Here is a 16,586-nt window from a genome sequence, read left to right on the forward strand (position 1 = left end):
TCCAAGATCTACAAAGAACTTCTCAAACTCAATACACGAGAAACAAATAAACAAATCAAAAGATGGGCAGAAGATATGAACAGACACTTTTCCAATGAAGACATACAAATGGCTAACAGACACATGAAAAAATGTTCAAAATCATTAGCCATCAGGAAAATTCAAATCAAAACCACATTGAGATACCACCTTACTCCAGTTAGAATGGCAAAAATAGACAAGGCAAGAAACAACAATTGTTGGAGAGGATGTGGAGAAAGGGGATCCCTCCTACATTGTTGGTGGGAATGCAAGTTGGTACAGCCACTCTGGAAAACAGTGTGGAGGTCCCTTAAAAAGTTAAAAATTGAGCTACCCTATGATCCAGCCATTGCACTACTGGGTGTTTACCCCAAAGATACAGACGTAGTGAAGAGAAGGGCCATATGCACCCCAATGTTCATAGCAGCATTGTCCACAATAGCTAAATCGTGGAAGGAGCCAAGATGCCCTTCAACAGATGACTGGATTAAGAAGTTGTGCTCCATATATACAATGGAATATTACTCAGCTATCAGAAAGAACGAGTTCTCAACATTTGCTACAACATGGACGGCACTGGAGGAGATAATGCTAAGTGAAATAAGTCAAGCAGAGAAAGACAATTATCATATGATTTCTCTCATCTATGGAACATAAAAACTAGGAAGATTGGTAGGAGAAGAGGGGGATAAAGAAAGGGGGGAGTAATCAGAAGGGGGAATGAAACATGAGAGACTATTGACTATGAGAAACAAACTGAGGGCCTCAGAGGGGAGGGGGGTGGGGGAATGGGATAGGCCGGTGATGGGTAGTAAGGAGGGCATGTATTGCACGGTGCACTGGGTGTTATACACAACTAATGAATCATCGAGCCTTACATCGGAAACCGGGGATGTACTGTATGGTGACTAACATAATATAATAAAAAATCATTAAAAAAAAAAAAAAGAAACTGCCAAGAATACTCTATTCAGCAAAGTAGTTCTTCATAAATGAGGAGAAATATTTCCCAGATAAACCAAAACTGAGGGAGTTCATCATGAGCAGAACTGCCTTTTAAGAAATGCTGAAAGGAGTTCCTCAAGTTGAAATGAAAGTGTGCTAATTAGTAACATGAAAACATATGGAAAATATACATTACACCGGTAAAGGTAAGTGCATAGGCAAATTAAAAATACTCTAATACTGTGATATGGTGGTGTGTTAAACACTGAGCTCTGGTATAAAGGTCAAAGGCAAATGTATTAAAAAGAACTATAGGTACAACAATTTGTTAAGGAATACACAATATTAAAAAAAAGCTAAACTATGACATCAAAAATGTAAAAGATGGGGGACTAAAAAGGTAGAGTTTTTGTATGTGATCAGGGTTAAGTTGTTACCAGTATAAAATAAGCTGTTATATCTATAAGATGTTTTATGTACCATTTGCTGGTAACCACAAAGCAAAAACCTACATTAGATTCACAAAAAATAAAGACAAGGGAATCAAAGCATACCACTACGGAAAACCATCAATTCACAAAGGAAGATGGCATGAGAGGATGAAAGGAACAAGGGAACTATAAAACACCCAGCAAAGAATTAATAAGATGGCATTAGTAAGTCTTTACCTATCAATAATTACTCTAAAAGCAAATGGATTAAATTCTCCCATCAAAATGTATACAGGGGGCTGGATGGATCTTAAAAAAAGGATCCAAATACATGCTGTCTATGACAAATTCGCTTCAGCTTTAAGGACACACATAGGCTCAAGTTGAAAGATGAAATAATGCAAATGGAAACTAAAAGACAGCAGGGGCAGCTATACATATATCAGACTAAATCGACTGTAACTCAGAAGCTGTAACAAGACACAAAGAAGTTCATTGTATAATATAAAGGAGGATAATGATAAATGCATCAAAGAGAATATAAAACTTATAAATACATATGCACCCAACATCAGAGTAAACTTTCTTTCTGAAAGTTTGCATTATGTCACTTTGCTTTTACAAAAGACCTACATTAGTACCTGTTTTGCTAACTGAAAGACAGCCAAACGGGATTTTCACTTTCACAAAAAAATGCAAAAAGCAAAATTAGTGTTCAGTGTGTGTTTTCCAGTGAGCCATGATAGAGGAAGAGCCCACTCTGAGCAGCGACAGTGGGGCCACCAATCTACCTCCCTGGTAACTGCACTTAACATCTCAGCATCAGGCTTCCATAGCTTTGAATTGTGTCTGTGAGCATCTATGCTTTAGCCAGGTTTGTTTTGTGCATTCATTAGCAAGATGTGTACTAAGGTATCAGAAAAAACCTAAGAGAACTCATGTTTGGAGTCTGAGAATGCTCTAAAATTTTCCATATAAATTAATGGCAATTGCTTTTTGGTTTATACCATTTCAGCTTATGAAAGTTTTCATAGACATGCTCTACTTTCAAATAGTGGGAGAAACCTATACCTAAATAAATTAAGCAAATACTAAGATCTGAAAGGAGAAATAGACTAAAATACAATAATAGTAGGGGACTTCAATATCCCACTTTCAACAATAGATAGGTTATTCAGACCAAAGAATAATAAGAAAATATTGGACTTGAACCATACTTTAGATCAGATGGACCTAACACACATTTACAGAATACTTCATCCAACAGCAGCAGAAAACAGATTCTTCTCAAGCATATATGAAACATTCTTCAGGATAGATAATATGAGAGGTCACAAAAAAAGTCTTAGCAAGTTTATGGAGATTGAAATCTTGCCAGGTATCTTTTCTTATGAAAAGAGATGAAACTAGAAATTAATGGCAGGAAGAAAACTGGAAAATTCACAAACAGATGGAAATTAAGCAAATACTCCTAAACAATCAATGAGTCAAAGAAGAGGTGAAAAAAATATCTTGAGAAAAATATAAATGGAAACACAACATACCAACACTAATGGGATGTAGTGAAAGCAGTTTTAAGTGGGAAGTTCATAGGAATAAACACATTTAAAAAAAATAATCTTAAATAAAAAACATAACTTTACATCTCAAGGAACTAGAAAAAAAAAAAAAGAACAAATTAAGCCCAAAGTTAGCAGAAGGAAGAAAATAACACAGATCAATAGAAAAGATCAATGAAACTAAGAGCTGATTCTTTGAAAAAAGAAACTGGCAAATCTTTAGCTAGACTCAGAAAAAACAGGGAAAACTCAAATAAAATCACAAATGAAACTAGAGACATTACAAGTGATATCACAGTAATACAAAGGATCATAAGAGACTACTCTGAGCAATTATAAACTAAAAAATTGGATAACCTAGAATAAAAAGATAAATCCCCAGAAATATACAACTTACCAAGACTAAATCATGAAGAAGTGAAAAATCTTAACAGACCAATAACAAATAAGGAGATCAAATCAGAAATTAAAAAAACAAAACAAAATAAAACACCACCCCTCAATAAAGGAAAACCCAAGACCAGATGGTTCCCATGTGAATTTTGCCATATATTTAAAGAAGAATTAACACGATCCTTCTCAGGCACTTTTTAAAAAATCGAAGAGGAGGGAAAACTCAAAATTCATTTTACAAGGCCAATATTATCTTGATACTGAATCGAGATAAAGACATAAGAAAAGATAACTATAGGCCAATATCCTTGATGAATATAGGTGTAAAAATTCTTAAAAAATACTAGCAAACTGAACTCAGCAGCACATTAAAAGAAGCATATACCATGATCAAGTTGGGTTTATCCATGGGATGCAAAGTTGCTTCAACATATGTAAATCAATAAATATGATAAATCACATTAATAAAATAAAAGATCAAAATCATATGATCATTTCAACAGATACAGAAAAAACATTTGGAAAAGTTCAACATTCATTCGTGATTAAAAACTCAACAAACTGGGTATGGGGGAGTATACCTCAACATAATAAATGTCATATATGACAAATTCAGTTAACATTATACTTGATGTTGAAAGGTTGGAAGATTTTCCTCCAAGATCAGGAACAAGACAAGGGTGCCCACTCTCACTGCTCTTATTTAACATAGTGCTGGAAGTCCTAGACAGAGTAGACAGGCAAGAAAAAGAAATAAAAGGCATCCAAATTAGAAAGGAAGAAGTAAATTGTCTCTGTTTGCAGATGACATGATTTTAAGGTATAGAATATCCTAGAGACTCCACCAAAAACCCCCACAAAACTGTTAGGACTAATCAATAAAATCAGTAAAGTTGCAGAATACAAAATCAACATAAAGAGATCAGTAGCATTTCTGTAAATTATAGTGAAATATCTGAAAAAGAAATAAAGAGTCCCACTTACAATAGCATCAAAAACAATAAATACTTAGGAGTAAACTGAGTAAATCTATATATTGAAAACTCCAAGACGTTGTTGAAAGAAATTGAAAAGGATTTAAGCAGAAAGATATCCCATGTTCATGGATTAGAAGAACTAATACTGTTAAAATGTTCATACTACCCAAAGCCACCTATAGATTCAATGTAATTCCTAGTAATATTCCAATGGCATTTTTACAGATATAAAAAAAAAGACAATCCTAAAATTCATTTGAAATGACAAAGACCCTGAATAGCCAAAGTAATCCTGTGAAAAATGAGCAAAGCTGGAGGCATCATACTCCCTGATTTCAGACTGTATTCTAAAACTGTATTACTCAAAACAGTAGATATTGGCATAAAAACAGACATACAGACCAGTGGAGCAGAATTGAGAGCTCCCCCAAATATACCATCATATATACAGTCAACTAATATTTGACAAGTATACTAAGCATACTCAATGTGGGAAAAGGACAGTCTCTTCAATAAATGGTGCTGGGGAAATTGGATATGTACATGCAAAAGAAGGAAACCTGACTACTATCTTATATCACTCACAAAAATTAACTGAAAATGAATTACAGACTTAAATGTGAGACCTGAAACCATAAAACTCCTAGAAGAAAATATAGGGAAAATGCTCTTTGATGTTGGTCTTTGCAATGAGTCTTGGGCTATGACACTTAAAGCACAAGCAACAAAAGCAAAAATAAACAAGTGGAACTACACCAAACTAAAAAGCATCTACACAGCAAATGAAACACTTAACAAAATGAAAAGGCAACCTATGGGGGCACCTGGGTGGCACAGCGGTTAAGCGTCTGCCTTCGGCTCAGGGTGTGATCCCGGCACATCAGGCTCCTCCACTATGAGCCTGTTTCTTCCTCTCCCACTCCCCCTGCTTGTGTTCCCTCTCTCGCTGGCTGTCTCTATCTCTGTCAGATAAATAAATAAAAAAATAAAATCTTTAAAAAAAAAAAAAAGAAAAGGCAACCTATGGGATGGCAGAAAATATTTGCAAACCACATATCTGATAAAGGGTTAATGTCCAAAATATATAAGGAACTCCTACAACTCAATAGCAAAAAAGCAAGTAATTCAATTAAAGAAATAGGCAGAGGACCTGAATAGACATTTTTCCAAAGAAAATATTCAAATGGTCAACAGGTACATGAAAAGGTGCTTAACATAATTAATTATTAGGGAGATACCAATCAAAATCACAATGAGATATCACCTTACAGCAGTTAGAATGGCTACGATCAAAAAGACAAGTGATAATAAATGCTGGTGAGGCTGTAAAGAAAAGGGAACCCTTATGAACTGTTGGTAGGATCATAAATTGATTTAGTCACTATGGGAAACAGTATGGAGGTTCCTCCTTGTCCTTTGACGGTTTTGGTACTAAATTCAAATTAGCTCACATATAGTGTAGTATTTGTTTCAGGGGTAGAATTCAGTGATTCTTCAGTTGCATATAACACCCAGTGTTCATTATATCAATTACCTTCCTTGATCCCCACCACCCAATTATCTCACCCCCATCCACCTCCCCTCCAGCAACCCTCAGTTTGTTCCCTATATTTAAGGGTCTCTTATGGTTTGCCTCCCTCTCTGCCTTTATCTTATTTTTTTTTCCTTCCCTTCCTCTATGTTCATTCCTTTTTGTTTCTTAAGTTCCACATATGAGTGAAATCATATGGTATTTGTTATCTATCATAAGTTTTTAATTTCAGACAAGTTAAAGATGTCTTTTTCTTTATGAATTTTAACATTAATGTTATGTAAAGGAAGAACTTTCTTCAAAAGAGAGATTCATTACTACTTTCTCCTACTACTTCCTTAAGGGGTGGGAGAATGGGTGAAGGTGAGCAAAAGTTACAAACTTCCAGCTAAAAGATAAATAAGTTCTGAGTATGTAAATGTGCAGTATGGTGACTATATTTAATAACACTGTATTGTATATTTGAAAGTTGCTAAAAGAGTGGATCTTAAAAGTTCTCATCACAAGAAAAAAATTGTAGCTATATGAAGCAATGGATGTTAAGTAAACTTATTGTAGTAATGATTTCGTAATATACACATATATCAAATCATTATGTTGTATGCCTTAAACTTATACAATGTTATATGTCAATTACATCTCAATAAAAACAGAAAAAGCTCATTTTCATTCATTTAATCCATATTTTCCTTTATATTCTTTAACATGTTCATGGTACTTAAAATCCCTTTGTACTAACTTGAGTAGCTGGAGTACTTGTGAGTCTTCTTTATTACCTTTTTTTCTCTTGATTTCTCAGTCATGTTTTCTGCATTTTCTTTATGCCTCAGATATTTTTAAATGTTTTTTTATTATATTATGTTAGTCACCATACGGTATATCCCCAGTTTCCGATGCAAAGTTCAATTTTTAATACATGCTGGATATTGTATATAAATGAATCATAGTGACCGAGGAAGTTGATATTTATTTTTCTCCGGAGGTAGTTCATCATTTCCTCCATGAAGCAGAGCTGAAAGGCTGATTACTTCAATCCAATTAGGGACTGAATAGCTTTGGCCTATGTAGGTTTGGCTCTCCTAGGATTTTGACCTCAGTCACCATGGTTCTTTCATATATACAATAACCACACACAATAATAATTGCTCTCCCATAGCATACAATATTGATATTACATAATGTCCAACAGCAAAGGCATCTGGTAATGGATTTCACATATTTGTTTTGTGTTCTCTCTGAACATAATACTTGCCTTTAACTTTGAGGCTATTTTTAAAAATCATTTATTTATTTATTTATTTGAGAGAGAGAATGAGAGAGTGACCATGAGCAGGGGGAAGAGCAGAAGGAGAGGGACAAACACAGACTCTGTGCTGAGAGCCTGATGTGGGGCTCGATCCTACGACCCTGAGATCATGACCTGAGCTGCAATCAAGAGTTGGACACTCAGTCGGTGACTGAGCCACCCAGGTGCCCCAAGGCTATTTTTATGCCTCTTGGAAATACATGACCTATACCTGGTTTTAAAGACTGCAGGTGATCATTAGTATGATTTTTCTTTAGAGACACAATTCATCAAATTTGTGCTGAACAGCATTATTGGTTTTGTAAAATTCCATTGTTTTCCCAGATAGTAGCTCACTATGCTTGCCTTGAAAATTAGATAAAAACATTGATGGGGGGTGCCTGGGTGGCTCAGTCGTTAAGCGTCCGCCTTTGGCTCAGGGTGTGATCCCAGAGCCCTGGGATCGAGCCCCACATCAGGCTCCTCCGCTGGAAGCCTGCTTCTTCCTCTCCTACTCCCCCTGCTTGTGTTCCCTCTCTCGCTGGCTGTCTCTCTCTCTGTCAAATAAATAAATAAAATCTTAAAAAAAAAAACCAACATTGATAGATCATGTCATTATTTGTCAATTTTTTATAAATGGGGATTATTGGGGGAATAGACCAAAAAAAATCCCAATTTTCAGAAATTCATCTTTGTACTATTCTTTCTTTCTTTATTTATAGCACTTATTTGGATTCTCTGCACTGGAAGATATAGTCTGAGCATACACTGATTCACATTTTAAATTTATACTGGATCCCTATTCACAATTTAACCTTACATTTTAAAAAAGTTTTTATTTAAATTGCAGTTAGCTCACATAGAGTATATTGGTTTCAGGTGTACAATTTAGTGATTCCACACTTTCGTACAACACCTGGTGCTCATCACAACACATGCCCTCCTTAATCCCCATCTCCCATTTAACCCCCCCCAACCTCCCCTGAATAGCCATCAGTTTATTCTCTACCGTTAAGTAACAGTCCGTTTCTTGGTTTGCCTCTCTCTCTCTTTTTTCCCCCCATGCTCATTTGTTTTATTTCTTAAATTTCACATATAAGCGAAATCATATGGTATTTGTGTTTCTGTGACTGACTTACTTCACTTAGCATAATATTCTCTAGCTCCACTCACATGGTTGCAAATAAAAAAAATGTCATGCTTTTTATGGCTGAGTAATATTCCACTATATATCACTACCACATCTTCTTCATCCATTCTTACATTTCTTAAGGTACATATTTTTTTCTCTTTGAACACTGCTTTTAGGCTTTCATGAACAGCTCTGAGCCATTGATCTACTCTGAGAATTAGGGTTGTATTACAACACAATGCTGATAAGAAAAACATGTAAAAATGATCAATGTAAAAAATAGCATAGTTGAGATGAACTGTTAATGAGACAAATTACCCAATGAAGAAATACTAAAAGAATTAACGAGGGATGCTTGTTGTTGGATACCAAATAGTCATCCGAGTGATCTTGTGGTGCCCACACTTTGTAAGAAAGGGAAATTACCAAAAGCCTTGCAACATGATCATTGGGGGCCCACGGTCTTTAGGAATAAGTTTAGAGCCTTGCTAATAGGGAGAACATATTTTCTTCTGACATGGGTTTAGATTAAAGTTTGCAAATTCATGCCCTGCGGGCTGTATTGCATGACAAACATCTTTGTTTGGTCTGTACAGTATTTTAAAAATTTTGAAATTTCATATAAAAATCTGGCATCTTTTGAACAAATAGAAATCACTCCCTCGTGTCAACTACCGGAGCTGGGGAGAAGTTGTTCTTTGTTAGCTGCAGTTTTCCAGTTAGCATCACTTCTTATTTTGAAGCACTTACGGAGCGCCTACGTAGCTCAGTTAAGCATCTGTCCTTGGCCCCGGTCATGATTCCGGGGTCCTGAGACTGAGTCCCACATGGGTCTCCCTGCTCGGCTGGGAGTCTGCTTCTCCCTCTCCCTCTGCCCCTTTGCCCTGTTTGTGCTCTCTCTCTCTCTTTCTCAAATAAATAAATAAAATCTTAAAAAAAAAAAAAAGGAATCAGTTGGCTTGTTTTATGCCCTAACATTACTTATCTGGCTTCTGTAAGCACTTGTGGTTTTAACTTGCATTTTCCTATTGCCAGAATTGAGCCTTTCCTCTTTTCTCTTTTGTGAATTGCCCATTTGTCTCTTATAATTTTTCTATTCTGTTAGCTTTTTCTTATTGATACACATATATTCTGAATTAATCCCTTGAGGTTTATATGTTTTGTGAAGGCTTTCTCCTAGTTTACACTGATTTTTCTTTTTTTTTTTTTTTTAAGTTTGTGTTTTTCCCTCCACTGTTTTGTACTCTTCTTTGTAATTATATTTCAAGTTCCTTCCAAAATAGGGCCCCAGGAACCCCCAGGTTCAATATGTCCCTGAGCTTGGTCCACTGCTGTCTTATATTCATGCTTGGGTATTTGTTCACCAACATTAAACCCCCGGATAGAAGATGTGACATAGCAGGACTCCCTCTTCCACGACATGAGTCCTTTGCTAACTTCAGAGTTGGCATTGGCAGCCAACATAGAAAAACGACTCTAACTTGTCCTTGGAACTGGGCTATGATGAGAAGGGCCTGCCAGGAACATCTTCATCTTTTCCTTGGCCCCTCCCTCTCGTTTCTGAAAACAGAGTAGAAAATAATCTTCTTGGAAGGGACTGATAACAATTCCAAAAGATAAAACACATACCTCCAATGTGCCGTGCTTTCAGATATTCTAGATTTAATTCAGCTGCCAAATGAGCTGATTGATGGATTCACCTCAATAGCCAGGTAAACCCACGTCTTTGAGGAAGCCCGCTCTATTCTTGGCATCAGGAGGGGCTCCTGAGAGATGGAAAGGATGTAAGAACTCAGAGATTGCCTGGAAATTCTTCCCTGGAAAGGCAATTGCATGAATGAGTTCTTCCAAGCAAATAGTGCCATACTTCCCTAGGTTCTCCTCAATCACTGTGTGGTCTGATAAAGGGATGGCTTTCTCCTTTCTTTCTTTCTTTCTTTCTTTCTTTCTTTCTTTCTTTCTTTCTTTCTTTCTTTCTGATAAAGGGATGGCTTTCTCCTCTTTCTTTCTTTCTTTCTTTCTTTCTTTCTTTCTTTCTTTCTTTCTTTCTTTCTTTCTTTCTTTCTTCATTTATTTTTTTAGTAGGTTCCATGCTCAGCGTGGAGCCCAACAGAGGGCTTGAACTCAGGACCTTGAGATCAAGACCTGAGCTGAGATCAAGAGTCAGAAGCTTAACCCACTGAGCCACCCAGGCACCCCAGCATGGTTTTATTCTTGACCTTGGCTTGTCCACATTTCCAGATGAGTTCCTGGGTAGACTTCAGATTTGGAAATCCCCAGGTCACATAAGGTTCATTTTTATATACGCAGCGTTTTTATGGTCTGGGGATCACTCTGACAAAGACACCACTGAAAATCTTCAGGCAAAGCCTGGTCCTCTGCACCCATTAATGCTTTGAATGTGAACAACAAAGGCCAAGGAATGTTTTTCTGGCGCTTCTCAGCCATGAGGTTTCACTTCTAGACGTCTGAGGCACACCCTGTCACGTTGTTGCCGCCAGGAATCATGTGGAAACTATTCCAGTCGCTTAAACTTGAGCTCTTTTATTTTGTTCTGTTCCTTCTTGTCCTAAAGTACCTGCTTTGCTTGAATGGCTTTAAGGGCCTTCCTCTTTTTCAGGAGATTTTCTGGAACCAAAGGGATCTTTCTTTGCTCTTGCTCCGCCATGTTTCCAAAGCTCTTAATTGTGCATTTTGATGAGTAGAAGTTTTATATTTTCATGTAGTTCAATCCATTAACCCTCCCCCTTTATAGTTTGTGCTTAGTTTTTTAATACTAAGAACCAATTTGGCAATATTTCAACAGCTTTCCCTATATGACACAATGCGTTTTGTATACATATATACAAATATGTCAAAATAATAAATATCACTAAATTATACAGCTGTAACTAGCTTTAAATATTGTAATTAAAATTGTACAATTAAAATAAGCATGCCAGCCAATGGTTTAAAAAAAGTTTCACTTTGGTATTTATTTAGCTTCTGAGCTACTGAAATCAATGGCCGGAGTGAAGCAATTATCTGATGCCTGTGGGTGGCAACCTTGGAGAATCTCAGCCTCTTCATCCCACCCTATTTTTGTTCTTCACAGCAGATATTTATCTTGATTTGAGATTATATTATTTTCTTTATAATCATAATCTTAAAAAGCTTAAAATAGTACTAAATTTCGTGTGGAATGAAACTTCATATTCTCAGCATCTTATCGTTCTTAGTGATTTCTACTTTAACCTTAAATAGAATTATGTAAACTCTTACTAAACCATTGTTTTTACTTAGTGCTATCTAAAAGTAATGGGAAAGGGAAAATACGGAGCCCAAATTAACCATAACTACCTCTGTTTTGTGAGGAAGGCAGCATAATTCATATCAGCGAAGAAAGAAATCTCTCTATGGCTTTTTTCTTCTAACATACACTAGTGGAAGAGACAGAAGGGTTCAAGAAATTTCACTTTAGCAGAGCCCTTGGATATTCAAATGGAGTCCCAGAGCTGAGTTCTCCAGAGGAAGTGCCAGAGATTTGGGGGTGGAGGACAAAGAAGAAGAAAGAGGGGAAGAGAGGGCTAAGTAGTTTGGCAGAAGGCTAGAGCCAGAGCTGGTAAATATGTTCAAGGAACTTTTTAAGGAGGAAGACTGGAGATTCGAGATGCCTCCACTCTAACTGTTAATTCAGATCTTTGTTAGAATCTGCTTTATATACACATGCCTTGTGTGAACAATGCTTTTGAGGAAAGGAAATCTGTTTTATGTGATGCAAGGTGTAACAGGGAAAGCATGTGTGGGATAGTGAGAGGATCCCTCTTCTGAACCAATTCAGCTGCGAAAGATGATAAGCGCAAATGGGAATTGGCTGGCTTTGTGCTCCTCAAAGACATTGAGAAGAATGTGTCGCCCTCAGCAAGGGGCTCAGGCAATTTTATGAGGATCGCCTGTCATCTGAGTGATACAAACTAAGGAAAAGAACAGGAGGCATATAGTGGTCACTTGTCCTTTGCAGTTCTGAAGTCCAGCCAGGCACATATCTACAGGGGGCAACAAATGTTGGTTCCCCGGTCATTATTTGTTTAAAGCTCTGGAATTTATCCTCTGTGATCTTGGCTCTACCCTTTCATTTTTTCTTTTCATTAGAAGATGTTCTCTCAACCTGCTTCCTGCCCATAAAAAAATGGGGGCCTAGAGAGCTCTATTCATTTTGAATTGTCTCATTTTGATATTTGTCTCATTTTGAATTGTACCTTTTACTTAAAGCTTATGGTACTTCAGTAAGTATTTATCTTAAAAATGTTCTGGGTTCCCTATGAATGTTATTGGGTATTAAACCATAGCAAAAACAAACAAACAACAACAAAAAAATTATATCCGTAATTTTTTCTAAAACGGGCTTCTCTTTGGGTCACAGGCAAGGCTGTTGTGGGGAAATACGCCCTTAATATTCTTAGAAAGTGTCTAGATGGGAGGGTCTATTAGATGCTGCCTTGAGTCTTACAGAGGCTTTAACCAGGGATTTTTAGCCAAACCCTTGATTTAACCTTCACTCGGAGGCCATTTCTCACTTCGATAATGTTTTGCTGGCCCTAGAGTCTGTCCTGGGTTTTCTATATCTTTTCTTTATCCTGCCTAAAAGCTAAACAGTTTCCTCTTTAGTTTATGTCTCTCTTCCTGTATTTTATCAATGCGGCTCAGAGAAGCCAGTTGTACTTTCAATATTTTACCTCGAAATCTCCTTATCCACATCAGCAAATTCAGAGCCATTGACTGGAGGCCTAGGAGGTGAGAAAGAGGGATGAAACCAAACAGTTCTGGAGCGAGGCAATTGTACATCAGCCGGACAGGGGACACCCTCCTTTGCTCACATCAGTGAGTTCATTAGCTGCATCTCCTAGCTTCCATGATCCCACAGGCGATCGTGTGGCCAAAAAATTCTACACTCTATAACATAGCTCGCTCTTTTTTTTTTGAACCTCCAATGGTGTTTTCTCACTGTCATTCCAGGCTGACCTAACAGTTTCCTCCCTGAACTTTCTCTTGCCACCCAGTATCAAAACCAATGATAGGGGCTTTAGGTTTTTGTTATAGCAGCAACCCACTTCCAGATACCAATTCTGTTTTGGATATCTGTTGTTACTGCTGGGTAATAAACCAGCCTAGCATTTAGTAACTTAAATCAGTGTCCATTTTATTGCTTACAGTTCTGTGAGTCAGGAATTTGGGCAAGGGTTGGTGAGAACAACTCATCTTAGCTTCAGGAGGGTCAGCTGGGGCAGATAATTTTGGAAAATCCATGCTGTCTACCAGTGGTGCTGGCTGGCAGCTTGGGCATTTCGGCTCTCCTCTGTTCAACCTCTTACCATCTAGGCTCATCTCTTTCCAAGTGGCCTCTCCAATAGGGTACCCTGAACTTATCTATGTAACAGTTGGCTCTCGAGAGGGCAGAAACAGAAACTGCAAGGTCTTGTAAGACCAAGACATCACAGGGTCGTTTGCACTGCATTCTATTGGTCAGAGAAACTCACGGGGCCAGTCCAGATTCAAGGAAAGAGGAAAGAGACTTCATCTCTTTGTTGGCAAAGTTGCCTTGCAGAAGGGCATACAGGATGGAATGGATTGGTGTGACCATCTTTGGAAACAACCTACCTCACAGATAGGAGCAAAACGATCACGAATCCAAATACTTTCTGAGGCCACTGTATTTCATAACCCAACAATAAACCTGTGTTCAAGTTACCCTTAGCAGCCTAGTTTATTAAGCCAGGTGAGGTCAGAAGGGAGTTAAGGCGTTAAGTAGCTGACAGGGACTGCTTTTACAATATTCCTATATATACTTGTCTGAACATTTCAAGAGACAAACCACCTCAGAAGGCAACCTGTTCCCTTGTTGAAAGGCTCTAAATTCTAGAGAAGTCTTCCATTTGTGAAGGCAAAGCTGCCTTTCAGGACTCTTCCCATGGTCAGATATCTGCTCCCTGGAGCCACTCCCAGGAAACCCACCCCCTTCCAAGTATGGCTGATCATATTCAGATTTAGATATTTTAAGATTTTAGATTTAGACATTTTAAGATAGTCTTCTTGACTCCACTTCTTTACTTGTCTATCCCAAATCGCGATTTCCACAGACATGTGTTTATCTGTATAACATATAACTCATAGAACGAATTTTGCCCAGTATGATACATTTAAGAGGAGCACATAAGAGATTATAGAAAAATTTAAAATATCTGACAATGCAAGGAAACGAGCTGTTTACTGAAAGTGGATTAAACGTTTGCCTGGCTTTACTATTCAGTTTGATCTTAGGGAAACTAGTGCTTGAAATTTGTCTTGTCACAACTTTTTCATAACTTATTTGCTGTTTACCAAAATAATTATCTAAATGTGGCACCTTCTATGGCTGGGATTCAGTAGATGGTGCAAGTGGCTGAGCAGTAATACAAATTCTAAGAAAAGCTGAAGGCAAAGTTTGCTGTGAACAACTGATGAAAAAAACTGCCCAGATACAGCAAAGTTGGTTTGGTGCTTTATGTGCCAAAATGAAAAATAGGGAGCATGTATGACTGGCTGAAGAATCATTTCTCTGTGTGGACGGTGCTTATGTAAGGAGGTGCCTCAGACCCAAAATTAGGATGAAGCTTTTACTAGTCAGGGCAGGTGGCTATAAAAAGATAAGAATAATGAAAAGCTAAAACCAACAAGTAGAACAAGAACTTAATCACAGTCTTGTCAACCCACAACAAGGGGTCATGTCTGATATGCCTTAGTCATGTCTTATCTTATTAAGACAACAACCCCAAATTTTCCTGACAACAGTTTTTTTAGTGCCAATATTTTGGGGGGTTTTTTGGTCTCTGAGCACCAGCCCCCTAATAAAATCAGAATGCTTTCAAATGTGTGCATCTGTTTGTTTTATAAATAGAAATATATTTGAGGATATATGAAAGGAACAAAGTATTTATCTCACCACACAGTAAAGGACTTTAAAAATATTCGTGGTTGTATAATGGTTTTTAAAGCATTAAAGTGGCACAGTTGTTTTGAATTTATGAAGACTAACACATATATAATTAATGACTTTCCTCTTCTATTTGTATTGTCCTTGCTTAGATTTGTTTAGGCTTAATAAAAAGGCTATATATAGGGGAAAAACAACGTTTATAAGTAATAAAAAGATATAATGGGGACTATTAGAGAATCAAAAATAGTCCTGTGTATACAGTTTGAAGATAGTTCCAGATATTTCTCTCCATTTACCTTTCATCATTAGTGCATAAATGATGTGAGAAAATCTTTAAAATTGAATAAACCAAATGTGTCCTGGTTGAACACAGAAAAGTGAGAAACATAATTTTCCTAAATACACAATACAGTATAGAAGATTGTCAGAATTACAGAAATCTTTCTAAAAATTGATTCTGAAAACAGTGGTGATGCTTGTATGACAATGTGATTGTGCTGAATGCCTCTGAATTCAATACTATTTAAAATAATTAAAATAGTAAGTTTTGTTTTCTGTATTTTACCATAAATTGTAAAATGTCCCTTCAAAATAAAATCCACGATACATCTAAATATGCCTAAAAACCTACTTGGGTAAGACCCTAAAATCTAGCAGATTTTAGGCAGAAAGGAAAAAGGATAATCCCACATCGAATTTGCTAGGATTGCCCGTCCTTTTCTTTGTTGACAGCTTGCAGGATGTTTGCTAACTTCTGGGCAAGTGTGAGTCCAGCTGGCAGAAGCAGCGAAGGAGTGACGTGCACTTGGGCCCAGGTGGATTCGTTCTCAGGGTATCTTTGGAAATTTAATTGGTCTGAGTTCACTGTTGAACCAGTTGCAGACAGGAGCAGGCAAGTTCAAGGGCTACTGATGCTCAGAGTGTCCAGAGAGTCAGCTGATTGTAAACGAGACTGGCACAAGTGGTCCTTTATGTGAGTCCCTGCTGGTCACACAGAAGCACAATACCCCATTCATTTGTTCCTTTGGATGTTTGTGGTCCTGGGGCCTTTTGGATTTTCGTTGTTGCAGATGACAGAAAATAGGAGTGGGTGAATCTGATAGTGGGATTTTCTTTAGATGAGAAAAAAGATCAGGTTAAAAATAAAATAACAGCAGCATCAAATGGGAAAGATAGACAATGCCAGGCAGTGTATATCCTGAGCAAATAATTCCAGCTTTTATCTTAAAATGTATCTTTGGGGTAAATACCCGGTAGTGCAATGATGACTGGATTAAGAAGTTGTGGCCCATATATGGAATATATAATGGAATATTCCTCAGCTATCAGAAAGAACGAGTTCTCAACATTTGCTGCAACA

The 16,586-nt window shown here is 37.2% G+C and overlaps 1 pseudogene; it reads right to left on the reverse strand.

Moving 5' to 3' along the window:
• Positions 1 to 9,936: 9,936 nt before the first annotated feature.
• LOC113263556 (60S ribosomal protein L7-like 1) lies at positions 9,937 to 10,942 on the reverse strand (annotated as a pseudogene).
• Between the last annotated feature and the right edge of the window lie 5,644 nt (positions 10,943 to 16,586).

Source organism: Ursus arctos, unplaced genomic scaffold (genome assembly GCF_023065955.2).
Source record: "Ursus arctos isolate Adak ecotype North America unplaced genomic scaffold, UrsArc2.0 scaffold_28, whole genome shotgun sequence".
Lineage (NCBI taxonomy): Eukaryota > Metazoa > Chordata > Mammalia > Carnivora > Ursidae > Ursus > Ursus arctos.